The 12927-nt window shown below is 37.1% G+C and overlaps 2 long non-coding RNA genes across 5 annotated transcripts in view; one reads left to right on the forward strand and one right to left on the reverse strand.

Annotated features, from left to right (window-relative positions):
• LOC146596585 (uncharacterized) overlaps nt 1–5495 on the forward strand; it is a 14631-nt gene extending 9136 nt beyond the window's left edge. The window contains exon 3 of the long non-coding RNA XR_014895621.1: nt 5472–5495. This is a non-coding gene — a long non-coding RNA (uncharacterized LOC146596585). The remainder of the gene's footprint in view (nt 1–5471) is intronic.
• LOC146596584 (uncharacterized) overlaps nt 1–12921 on the reverse strand; it is a 54353-nt gene extending 41432 nt beyond the window's left edge. For 3 of the 4 annotated variants that reach the window (XR_014895619.1, XR_014895617.1, XR_014895618.1), the window contains exon 1: nt 12742–12921. This is a non-coding gene — a long non-coding RNA (uncharacterized LOC146596584). Of the gene's footprint in view, nt 1–11994; nt 12199–12741 lie in introns of all 4 variants that reach the window. The other variant, XR_014895620.1, reaches the window with a different exon arrangement.
• Between the last annotated feature and the right edge of the window lie 6 nt (nt 12922–12927).

A 12927-nucleotide genomic window follows, 5' to 3' on the forward strand; every position in this document is an offset into this window, starting at 1 on the left:
TTACAGGGCCCCTCCTTAGTTCTTGGATATACATTTATATGGTTTAATTTCCTACAAAAGGCAAAAAGTATCAAGATAGCTGGATTTCTATTTCTGTTTTTAATTCTTTGGGGTTTGAGGAATATATTTAGAGATAAGAGTGATCTTGTTGGAGGTATGAATGTGTAGAATACAACAGAAACAAGTTAATGCCTTGCCGTATGAGGAGGACGAATTCTGATCTGGTAAAATGATTTTAAAGATAAGCATTATTTCTGTTTTGCCAGGAAACTTGTTCAGCTGAAAAGGCACAAAACTGCCTCTGCTGGAATTTCAAGTGAAACCTCAATTTAATATACTCCTAGAAGCTAGAGAATTTCTGTCATCTATGAACAAAGGGTCTGATTCTGTTCTTCTTGTCAGTGTTTCTACTGACTTCACTGAGAAAAGACTGGAGCCCAAGAAGCAATAATTAAGCAGAAACAAAGTGCAAATGACTTTACAAGATGACTCTGCATTTAAGATATTGCTGTGGAGAATTTCTGCACAATTTTGATGATAAACATAGTCCTACTAGAAGCAAAATACTGATAGTAGTAGCTCGAGCTAAAGGATATTAGGTTTTTTGTGTATGTGTAATAAACATTGTTACTTATTTGTTACTGCGATAATGCAGATGTTAAACCAAACTAGTGTTCACAATGTATTAGCCTTTCACTTTTCTGAGTTGTAGAAAACTTTGTCTGCATAATTATTAGCTTGAGCAGCACTTCATCCTGAAAAGGTATGTAAAAGCTATCTAAAAAAATGGGCCATATGTGTCTGTTATACATCTAAGCTTGGGACTCCTAAAATCAGTAGCCCTTAAAATATACATACATACATATATATATATATRTRTATATAYAYACACACACACACACACACAAATTTGTCAGCTAAAATAGTATGGGTTAAGATCAGAAAATAATAACGAGAATTAAGGGGCTTCCCTCTGATTTGCTTAGGCATTTGGTTGACATTTCCAATTTTTGTCCTTTTGAAATGTTCAGGTGGCAGTATAAAGGCTATAAATCATTCTTTTAGCCAAAGTATTGTTTTCTTTGTTAGAAGTCAAGTTAACAATTTTACTACTTTGTKAAAAACTTGAATACATTCCACGTTCTATTTTTTTAATAAGAACTGTAAATAAAAGACTATTTGGTATATAATAAACAATCCCTTCCAAAGTCTAATGATAGTTCACTTTAGTTATAGCCCTTCTTATAGCAATAGACAGCTTTAAAAAATCATTCTTACAGCATACACATAATTTTAAAGAGCTGAAATAAAGTTCTGGAGCAAGTCCATTCATTTAACTTACACAAGTATGACAGCCACTAGGAGTATCTTTGATGACCCAGCTCTGATCTTACACAGGAAGCTGCCATATCTTTTGGGTTGCAGTTTGCATCCAGTATTCTCTTCACAGGTATTTCATATTTCCCTTTTACTCAAGAGTATTGCTCCTCAGTGATCAAATCTCATCAATCAGACTCCAAAGATTTATAAATAGGGTTAAAAATATTGAGATTTTAAAAATTGAGTCTAGATTTAAAGTTTGCCTCTGAACTTGGAGACTGTAAGAGTCATATTTTCCATGTTTTTATTGGCATACCAAATAATAAAATTTAAGTTCTTTTGAATGAATTAAAGCATCAACTCCCATTTAGTCACACAGCTTTGGAAGATCTGAATTTAAAAAGATAGCAAGATTTATCATAAACTCAAGAGATCTAAATAATGCAGCCATATTATTAACACTTATTGCACCATTACGATGTTTTTTACCTGTGTTTTGAGCAGATACCTGTTTCCATGCAAAATGAGCTTCAGCTGTTTGGAGACAACTAGATATAAAAGGACAAAAATCAAGTCCCCTGGAGAGATCAGTGTGCATCTTTCTGCCTCTAGTGAAGCTGTCATTTTATGTTCAGCCCAAGACACAGAAAGCAGAAAAATAACAAATACTACACACATTAATGCTGCTCACCCTGAAAATAAATAATGAAATTAACTTCAGTTTGAGGCCACAAAGACCTGGTTAGRAAAAAATGAATTTTAATATTTTGCCTATTTGTCTGTCCTGTTCTTAGTGTAATTATAATAGTTGCCCATCGCTACAATATGTGAGCATCTTGTACAGAAGCTACAGCCATGCAGAAATTTTGCAGCTAGAACTGTATCTGAGAAAAAATAGGAATGCAAACTAAGTATCCTGAGTGGGCATTTTCTTCCTCTTTAAATGTTACTGTGTGGTCATGTTTATCCTTGCAGAGAACGGCATCATTTTTGCTTTCCAGCTTCATGCTACAGGTTAACCATCAATTGGCACAGCCTGTATTGTCCTTTTGCACCACTGTATTTTTTTACATAGTTTAACTTCTCATGATAGTCGAAAAGATGAAAAGCTATTTATGGAATAAACAGCAATAAAAGCTATCCAACTCTACACAGCATAATGGAGTTTTAATGTATTCTTCCTGTCGGCATAGTGTATTTCTGTGATAATTTTATGTGACAGTGTAATTAAGCTGGAAAACAATTCCCATTTCCTATGTATTTTATCTATTTATCATCATTTATTTCTTTACTTTCTTGCTCTGCTATAAATATTATTGTAAGGAGAGTTAAATAAGTTAAACCAATGCAATTACTTTTACAGATTGAAATTAACTTCATATATCAATTTATACTGATTTGTATAGAGCACTTACTATTTGCTCTGTACAAATAAATGCATTTGTTGCAGTATATTTATGGTGTCACTATGGTTTCCCTGTTTGCACTCTTTTTGAGTAATGTTCTGTGTGTTAAAACTTGACATTTTAACAGTATTTTCAAACAATTTCATTCATTATCAAATAACCATTTATTATACTGTGGCAATTTCAAACCATTTACTGGACCCTCTAGACATTGCTAAACAATGATTTATCAAGGAGTATGCATATTTAATGCTTATCACAGCAAATACAGAAAATAACATTAAACAGTGACTTGACAACAGCCCTGACTAAATTATCTTTCTTTTTTAATCCTGATGCGTCATATTCAGTAATAGCTAGTTTGCCAGTTTGTAAATGCACTGAAAATTGAGAGCAGTAATCTAGACTGTTTCCTTGTAGAAGGCTCTTGGCTGGTTTGTTCAATTCTTTTGYACGTTTAGGGGATAAATTAAAGACTGTGGGACACAACAAACGTATCTCTAACTGCTTTTTAATTTTCTTGTAGGGCCCAGGAAATCACAACGCTGTCATACTTGATAGTGCTTTTCACATTTTATTTGACCATGAATCTAACAAAATTTACCTAGCTGAAGCTGTTCTGACTTTCACTTACCTAGAATGAATTGCAGTGATACAAAAGATTTTCAGTTCTGCTTTCTGGAAAACTTCCTGCTTCTCACTCTTCTAGCCAACAAACAGGGCTGACTCAATTTAATATGTGACTACTTGGCTGCAAAATACTGTACATCTATCTCCATTCCTTATCTCTTCTACATTTCTGCTGAACTTGAGATCCATCGTATGTTAGTAAGAGAACAAGATTGATACCCACAATTGACATTTGAGTCTCTGTAAGGATTTAGGTGTTCTCTACAAACAGGAGCAAACATAACAAGGCAACAGTGTAGGAGGGAGACATCCTCATGCTCAGGGCATGCATTAAGTATTGCAGGGCTCAAACGTTGAGCTCAACATTAAATAAACTGAAACGATTAAGCATTATAGAGCATATTCCTAGCAAGTGTTTCWAAGACTTGGGTGTATTCCTTATTTGTGAGGCTCATACATGGTCTATAGCTGCACAAATATCACTAACACTGAATTTAAATTAATATCTGAAACAATAATTTGGTGTTCATTTCTATTATAGTAAACATTAAGTAGCTCTACATAAAGCCAAGGCCTCACTGTGCAAAACTAACACCTTAACACAGTCCTTGCTCAGAACTTACAATCTACATAGTCTACTGAATGAATGGGGTAATAAGGAACTGTGTCACAGACTGTGATCTTCCTTGGTCAAGGTCATAAAGAGAGCAGAACTGAACTTAACACAGATTTTTCTCTATTTCAGTTTTAACTTCAAAAACATCCAAAGGCTCCGATTCATTATCACTGATTTAGCTGAGGCAGCAGAAGTGGTAATCAAGCCCACTTGTTTGTCCTGTTACTGCTTCCATAGTAGAGYCAGCAAAAAGAGCTTTTGCTCATTAACCTGATAATATTTTAGTTTAAATTGCCATAGCTTTCAACTTGTGCTGGTGAGACAAGTTGTAAACTACAGCAAAGAGAACTAGGCAACTATTTGTTCTGCAGTCTGTGTAATAGTGCGGCATCTTTTGCCAGAAAGGTGCAGCTAGGCATGGTAACCTCAACAGACAGTGCAGCAACAGCCAAAATACCTCATAAATTAGGGCTGTTACATGCAGAAAGACAAAATCCTGTTTGCTTGTCAGATGAGGAGCTGTCACTACCCTTGCTGGAAGTAAGATGTCAGTCCTTACATTTTACCCATGCATAACCTTTGTGTTTAATCCTAGGATCTCAAATTCTGTATGTTTACTTGTGATGACAGCAATTAGTTTTTGAAGTCTGGAGTTAGTTTGGGGGCTTTTGTGTGTGTGTGTGTGGCGTGTCTCTTTTTTGCAGTTCACCAGCTCTACTGGTATGCTGTGAGGATATCAATCATTTCTGTTGAACTTGAGATCCAYCGTATGTTAGCAAGAGAACAAGACTGATACCTACAATTGACATTTGAGTTTCTGTAAGGACTTAGGTGTTTTCTACAAACAGGAGCAAACGTAACAAGGCAACCGTGTAGGAGGGAGACATCCTCATGCTCAGAGCATGTGACCATGTTCAAAGCATCTACCATGTCATGGTTTTGAAAATCTTCCCTCTTTTTTTTGAGTACATTCATGTGAGTACATGAGGAAATCTCATCCAAAATTAGCAAACAATAAATAAATAATTTTACTCCCCCCAAAATGACAGAACTGCTCATTTGTCTTCTCTGACTTCAGAGATCCTTTTTAGAAGTTCTTTGTGTATTCTGTTACCAGAGTAATACACACTAATATTTTAAGCAAAACTGTTGCTGCAGTTGGGCACTGAAAGGAATTTTGGATTAAACCAGCTATTTAATTTTGTTTAATTTTAAGTTCATTTAAGAAATGAACTATTACAGCCATGTCCATGCTTATTAAAGAAAAGAAAAGAAAAGAAAAAAGAGATGTCTTAGAAAATGAAGATGTCTTAAGACCCAGTGCAGGCAAAAATAAGTATTTAACCATCAGAAAAAGTCAAGTTTAACCACACAGGTCAAAGATCTACTCAGACTCTGGTAGCTTAAATTAAAGCTCTCTGGCCACAGATCTATTCATGGCCAAAAGCACAAATGGGTACAGTGCAATTAAATTGTGTTTATCTCCTTATTTTAATCAGTCTGAGCAACCTGCACTGCTTTATAGCCTAGCGTGGCCTTCGGATCAACGTCTCAAGGTGTTGAGGTATGCTGAGACCCAGCACTCATTGATCCAGGTAAGTGATCCTGAGATGACTGGTCTTGTTTTGCAGTCCCAGCCCCCTCCCCCCCCCCACCTTGATTTCTACTGCTTTAAGTGATCATCTGGCTTTTTTTTCACCTATCTGTACAAAATTATCAAGATTATAAAATCTTTTTTATAGTAGCTTTTGTATGTTAGGACCTATAGAGGTTTGTCAACAGCTATGAAGTAGCAGAGGTAAGGTTTGATGATAGTGAAAATGGTTTTTAATGTGACCGCAGGTAACACTTCTATCTTACAGAATGGAGAAATGTAAAAAGAGATTCTCTTTTCTTCATAATCAAAGATACTCTGTCTATGCAGCCAGAGGCCCAACTGTGAGGGGGAGTGTCAGCAAGAAGGTGAGCTTTTTGCTCACTTAAAGAGATACTATAAAAAACATTAACCCAATGAGGGTATCTGTCAAAATCTAAGCACTTCTATCTCTGCCATTATCTACTTTCCATTATAGATGACTTGACACTAATTGCAAAAATGATTTAATTTTGCTAATCTTCAAAAACTACTATTTGAAAATTAAAATTAATGGCCAGGATAGAATCTATGAATTCTTACTGGATAAAAGCTTAGAGATGAAGGGCTGTGGGCTGACAGAGAAAGATTTAAAAAAAACTCATGAAAGCAAATAAAAAAGATTGTAGTTTGGCAGGGTTTGGATAATGGGAGAAGTCCCACACATCCTGCAACATAACCTGGAATGTCTGACTGTCTCAACTGAAGATGGCAACATATGGAAAAAATAAGTACATGGTACTACATGAGTTTTAAAAGCAGCAACTTTCTTGAAACTGACTGGGCAACAGAATATGCAAAAGAAAAACTACTACAGTAGTAGTAGTTTCCATCTGGCAGATGGGAATTACCTCAAAAAGTCTGCATTTAATACATAAAATAACAGAGAATCAAAAATGAATTTAAAGAAGAATGTAACAGCAGTGGAAGAAATTTCAAGCAAATTAGGTACTGATGAGAGGAGCAGGAAAAAACAGAAATTTTGAGCTCTTTAGCACTAAATGACACTTTGGGACTAAATTTAAAAACAGAAGAGATTAAATGCTGTTTTCAAGTTTGATCCAAGTAGCAGGAGCTAGAAAATCGAGTATCTAGGCATTGATCAAATTGAAAAATGTAATTTAGGAAGTGGTCAACCTCTCCATATGCGGTTTGTGACGCAGAGGTAAAATTTGCACCAGCAAACTGATCATAGCTTTGTGATGTTCTTCCAGATCCCTACTTCTGATAAAAGCACTGTGTAACATGATGGGCTCTCCTCTGTACCAGATGGTACAAGTCCCTGAAGAATCACACACAAATGCCAGCTGTGCACAGCCAGAATACAGCACATTCCAACGACACTTCCTTTTCCCTCCTACCATGCACCCAGCACAGCAAAGCTATATTGACACTCAGGCTCATGAGCATCCAAAGCAGCAGGAAGTGTGTGTTAGAGAACTCCTGCATAGTTGTCCACAGTAGGCGTACAAAAGATGACAGCCTCTAAAGCTAAGAGCTTTGTGCTCTTCCTACTRGTCTCTCCACTTACCCAAACAGAACAGGGGAAAAGCAAATGCAAAGATTGCTTTCGCTGTGAGTTGTGACTGTTCTGTCTGGGAAGTGGAAGGGCAATGTTCTCCACCAGATGAAAGGTATACTGCTGTTTCTCCTTATCTCCTTGTTTTTATGTTTTCATTAAATTAAAGGATGCCTCTACAACATCTTCAACCTAGCGCTATCAGAGACTTGCTTTGCTGTACAGTATAGTGGGAATACTAACTGCCCCACCACAGCACTAATACCTGCTTCCCTTGTGCGCTTTTGTGTGCCAACCTAACATAATTAGCAATGTGTTAGGCTTGCAAAGGCAAATGAGGTTGATGTTAACACATGGTTAATTAAGATATTACAGTTAGCTATTTGCTAGGCTGACTCAAGGGAGTAGTAATAGAATATGGAGTCTTTCACCTTAAGTTCAGTAATTCTCACCCCCAAATTCCCAGGCAGCGATCAGTAATTCCTCATTAACCCTGGCACAAAATGAATCTGACTCCACTCAGGCAGGTGGATGATTTTTAAGCGTACTTCTGTCAACATGGAGGGTCACTGTCTCTGAAAATTAAATTTTAAAGTGAGGACCCCCCCCACCCTGTGGTGACTGAATAACAGAAATTGGTGCTTCCCTGTGGCATTATTTAAAACCTTTTGTTTTGTCTCAGTCTCAACAAGCTATCCTAGTTTCAGCAGACATGATTTAGATTTTGAAGAATACAAATTGACTGGGGTCCATAGGTGCCCCTGCAAAACAAATAACTAATAATAATACAATCACAAAAGATGGAAAAAACATGGGTTAAAAGAAAACCCTGAAAACCTAAATTATACTGAATCTGCAAGAGGAGCCTAATTTCATGAGCATACCTGCACTGCCAAGAACGCAAAGAATCATTGCTTCTTGACATCATTCTCTTGCCGAAGGGCAATCACCTCCTATGTATGCATTGCCTTAATCATGTCAAGTTGTGGCCCATAAATTTGCATGTCTCCCAAGGAAGCACAGTGAATTGCCAGCAGCCTGATAGGCCAGATCAAAACAATTTCCTAATGTATGTTTATATCAGCTTTAGCTCCTGAGCTGCTTTCATTCTAGTTGCTCCCCAAAAGAGAGCCAATTCCCTCTTTTAAAACTGCATGTTGCATTGCAGGTGGGAGGGGAATAAGCAAAATACAGATGCATACATCATTCTCACCCGAACAGGGCATCTTCTAGATTAATGAACTGCAAATCAGCTACATAACTGAAACTACATGCTAGATATAAATCCAGTCCTTGGAGATGTGCTTGTTTTGTCACAGTCAAAGAGGGAGAGAGGGAGGGAGTGCACACGCATGTGCGTGATGGTGGTGTAATGAATGCCTGCTACCCTCTCGACTCTCTGGGATACATGGAGATGACAAACTCTCTGAGGAACAATTCCTTTGACTGGTTTGTTGAGGAAAGGAAACTTGTCATGCTGCCAAGAATAAAACTGCTCCTGGGCTTAGTTTTGAATTTTATAAAGTGAATAAGTGAAAAACGTATACACATTCACTTCAGACCCAAATCATGAATAATTAAAAGAATATATAATTGTACCCAGTTTTCCCCTCAAGCTCAACCAGCAAAGACATCTTCTGTCCATGTAACAGGGTATTTCATGTTTTTTTCAGCAACTGTAAAAAGTGATCCAAACCAAGTATCACTGAAATCATATAGCATGCGAATATGAGTAACAGCCTGACCATGAGAACACAYAGGAAAGCAAATAGAGAACTCATTTTTATATGAGGGCAGTTGCAGATTTTTGATTATACATAAGTATTTTCCCAGTGCTGGTCATCCACATTTTATATTGGAGTTTGACCACAATACAGAATTATATTACAAACAGACCATTATGATAAACATTAAGCTAATATTGCAAGTGGCAAAGACCAGACACCTTTACAAAGCATGATACCAYGTCAAAAGCGATTGTGCAGAAAATAACCTCAGAGAACAGAAGTTATCTGCAATTTTTTTTTGAGAAAGGAACACATTCTAGTACAAATTTAAAAATGCAAGGTAACAGTAACGAGCCAAATGTTTGCCTGCAAGAACAGTGGTGCACTGGAATTGTTTAATGACTTTTATCTGGAAAAGGCAGAAGCAAGAGATTCCTATTGCTTTTATTTCCAACATTACTCCCATAGAGTCTATGAGCACTTGCTACCTCTCAGTTTTCAACTCAAGTGAGAATTGTTATTAATAACTATTTTTCTTGAGAATGCAGTAGTTTGCAAATATGATATTAAGAGTAATGTATTTAGTACCTTTCACCTCCAGAAAGCTTATTTAAACACTAATGAAGAGTATCAATAACTTCTGTAAATAGAATAACCRTTATCCCCTCCTACAAATATAGACACATAGCTAACAAGCTGGCTCTTGCTCTTTCTCACACTGGTATTGCTGTTTGTACCCAACAAACTGATGCTCACTGATAAGAAAAATTCATTAAACAACTGAAAATCCTATACAGGAAGAATTAACAGATCCTCTTTTGAATGTTGTAATAGCTATGCTCTTGAAATGGCAAAGGTTAGGAGGTTCATTTGATYGTGAATAAAGGTGCACATTCTTTATATTCTTTTACTTCCTCAGCTTAATTCCAAATATAAGACCTTCACGAAAACTTATTTTCTGCCTTGACCTCTGATCAGCTAAAAGGTATCTCCTCAAAGACAGAACAAGGCAAAATGACAGGGAAGGGATCTGGTGCTTGGAAACCCGTGAAGTCTGATGAAGAGCAATGAACCCACTACAGGTTTGTGGGTTCTAGCTGAAGAACAGACAGGTTTGGGATAAAGTAAACTGGACGCAAGAGGACATGAGAGTGACTAAGAGTCACTCTCAACATGATACACAAAGAGAATGCAACTATCACCTCTAGCTAGTTACATCAGCCTGACAATTATTTTCAATAACTTTCATATGGCTTTAAATGGATGATGATGTACCCTGCAGGAATATCACAAGTGATTCAAAACATTATGCACTATCTAGCCCACGCCCACAAATATGAAAATTATTACTTTAGAATATGTTGCTCTTATTATTCTCAATCACAAAAACATCTAAGACAACAGACAAATTATTTTATACATGGAATACAAAAGTAGGAGTAAACTACCACCCAAAGACATTATCATCGAAAAGGGGTAAGATATGACTGGATAAAATCCAGTATTCTTACTTTCTGTCTAGGAAACATGACAAGGAGAGATGACATACCACTGTACTCCCTACATCCAAACCTCAAGCAGAGATGGACTTTCAAATGAATGTTTTTAAATTCCAACATTTCTGAATTGTTACATGAACCATTTGTAGGGGGGGGACATTCTTAATCTGTTTTTTTTTTGGGGGGGGGGTTGGTTGGTACATTGCTAGAATTTTTTTATAATAAGTTACATGAGAAAAKACCATGTAAATGAGAATGTTTTGGTGTTTCACTGCTTTTCATGACTATTTTATGTATAAAGGTTAATTGTGAATTACACCAGACCCAAAGTTACGTAACAGTTGGATTTTTTTTTTTTTTTTGGCGGTGCGTAGGACAAAATTCATATGACATAGCATTATTCTTACAAGCCTCTTCTGTTTGGCAGAGCTTTCATGTAAGAATCTGCTTATATTTGCAATTGTTTAATGTTTAAAAATAGATTTATTCARCATCCCCTAGTACTTAGCTCTGACCCCCTGTTTGCTTGTTTTCCAGGTTACAGAGGAACATCGATAGATTTCCAGCTATACTGTGCCACCCCGTGTAAGAGATGGGAAACTGCACAACATTGCTGACCCTCACCAAATGAGTCTGGATGTAGTATGCCTTACAGAAAATGATAATTTGTGTATTTTAAGGGCAATTTTGAATTTTAGCAAAAAGTGAAGCATATTTTGAAAAGCACTAACATATTTAATATAAAACCTATTTTTTTCTTAAAACATTAATTTGATGGAAAACTTTCAAACTGTTGGAATAGTAAGAAATAAGGCCCTTTAYGTGTTACTGCTTGCTCTTGCAAGTCAAGGAAGATTATTTCTTGGGCCAGAAAATGATTCTCTACAGCGTAATTTAATCTGACTTTCTACATTATCGAAAACAGAACAGCACTGAGTAAAAATGTATACTCTGACACTTTTCAAACTTCTGTTTGCTCCTAAGTGTTTCTTCAGGCTTCAGAGCTACAGGCAGGTTTTGCTCAATGTTAACTGAACAGCCCATACAAGGGAACTTCTCTTTCATACAATGTAATGTTCCTCCCCAGGAAGCAGAGACCTTTGATCGATGGAGCTCAGTTAGACCTAGCAAAGTCTGAATAATTCCAACTGTTCACAGGTACTCTCGATTCAACAGACTGCCAATTCTAACCATTCAGTCTTCAATAAATGGACAAGTGCTTTACAAACTGATCACATAAGTAACATAAGCAGATCTCCACCCTTAAAAACTGGGAAGCTATGGTCAAAGGACATGCCTAAGTAGGTATGCTACTAATGGTAATTTTGTGTGCAGCTGGGAGCAGACGGAAAAATKTAATGTTCTTAAACACTGAATAATGCTGCTTGGTCATCTTCTGTGGCATTCCGACTTCCAGAAATAAAAAATGGTGTCAAAACAAAGATGAGAGAATGCAATATTGTTTCCCTCTTGCTGTTACTGTATTTCTCCTACTAGTAGTTGCATACCCATTTTTTGTATTTAAGATAGTTCTTACTTTGTAACTATTATCTGATAAACGTATGTTACAATAATGCCTACAGGCCTCAGTCTGGTTGACATGATACTAATTTTTTATAAATGCATTTTTACTGTTCTGATTACCTTAATAATTGCTCTTTTCCTGGTTATTCTTGCATTTTATCTTTGCTCAGGGGGTTGTGGGCTGAGATTTCTCTTCTTCTTTAGCAATATTTTCCTTTTCTCACATTTTTCTACACCCGTTTCTTGCACCCTTAAATCACTTAGTAATTTTTCCCACTCTTTTTCTCCACATCTGTCACACTTATTCCCAGTTTCTTCTCTACCCTAGAATAAAACAAACTTATAATTGCTATTGTTGCATCTTTCAACTTTGGGCAGCACAGCAGCAGTGAGAAGCAAAAAGGAAGTTAGTAGCTGTCTCAACACTACAGCAATATGTTAGTGTCAAGTGGCCAATTCTGTGTATATCTGAATGTGTTCATGTATACACTAAAAATGTGTGCATTCATTTTCCAGCAATAGCACAGTTGTACAAATTAGCTTGGGTTCACCCCAGCTCAAATGATATTTCACCCAAAGCAAGATAAAATCTGCGTGAGGTAAGCATCGTTTTCTTGCTGACATGTACCAAACCATGCAGCCACTGGCAGTGGGACAGCACACAGATCTCGCACATCTCAGACCTCACCTCGGACACCCTTCCCCTCCTCCCAGGAATCCTGACCGAAACGGTCCCCATCATTGCCTTTCTTGGCCATGTGACAACGACGAAAATGGGCCAATTCACCTAACCTGCTACGCTTCTATCCTGCGTCTGTAATATAATCGAATTATTTCATGTTGAAGCACAGTATTTTGGATACACACCTGATACATTTAAATAGCTGAAGGTGTAATTCCTAGCGATGTCGGGCTTTTTTCCTCAGTAATTCTGCTACGTCGGCTCCCCGGCACGTAGGGACCGGTATTAGTCGTTCTCCTCCTCCCCACCTCTCTCGCTCACACTGCTCGGCCCCGAGGGGCTCGCAGCACACGCGAACCGGGCGGGCTGCG

The sequence above is a fragment of the Rhea americana genome, unplaced genomic scaffold, assembly GCF_003343005.1.
Source record: "Rhea americana isolate MKP2758 unplaced genomic scaffold, rheAme1 scaffold_2, whole genome shotgun sequence".
Lineage (NCBI taxonomy): Eukaryota > Metazoa > Chordata > Aves > Rheiformes > Rheidae > Rhea > Rhea americana.